Consider the following 726-nt stretch of genomic DNA (forward strand, 5'->3'; position numbering starts at 1 on the left):
CTGGGGAGGCTTCCCCGGCCGCCCCGGGGCTCAGGGGCCCCGGGTCGGGCCCTCCCATCCTCCAGCCTGCCCTGCCCCAATGGGCCCCGGCCCAGGCGCCCGTCAGGCCCGGGGAGGCCTCCCCGGCCGCCCCGGGTCAAACGGGCCCTCCCATCCTCCAGCCCACCCTGCCCCGATGGGCAGTTTGTTTTTCTATGTATATGTACAGATTTTATGAAGCTGCTTAATTTTAACCAAATAAAGTTAACTTTTAATTTGTGTACAGACACGTATTCCTAGCAATGATCACAGAAAACTAGACAGTAGTAAAGCAGTCATTTTGGATTTTACAATTTTACAAAATCTGGAGCCTGATAGCCTATGTTACCAAGTCGTAGATTACATTGAAAAAACATGGGCCCAAGGAAGTTCTTCGCTCTGTCTTATCTCACTACTTATCTGTTGCCAGTTTGAATGCATTTGGTAAAATGCCCTTGAGATTTTGCACGTCTACATGTATTCCAATAGAATAGACTTTCATTGTTTTTGTCAAAAATTACATTGGACTGTAGAACTATTAGTAAGTCTCCAAGAGATATAACTTTAATTTTTTTCTGTATTGTTCTCTTTGGATGCAGAATTTGCTGTTCTTGATAACTCATTCGAATTATGCTGCACATTTCAGACTTGCTATCTTGGAATATGGAAATCCAAATAACATTCCGAATCTTGGTCTTTGGGACACAA

This window comes from Pleurodeles waltl, chromosome 11 (genome assembly GCF_031143425.1).
Source record: "Pleurodeles waltl isolate 20211129_DDA chromosome 11, aPleWal1.hap1.20221129, whole genome shotgun sequence".
In the NCBI taxonomy this organism is placed as follows: Eukaryota; Metazoa; Chordata; class Amphibia; order Caudata; family Salamandridae; genus Pleurodeles; species Pleurodeles waltl.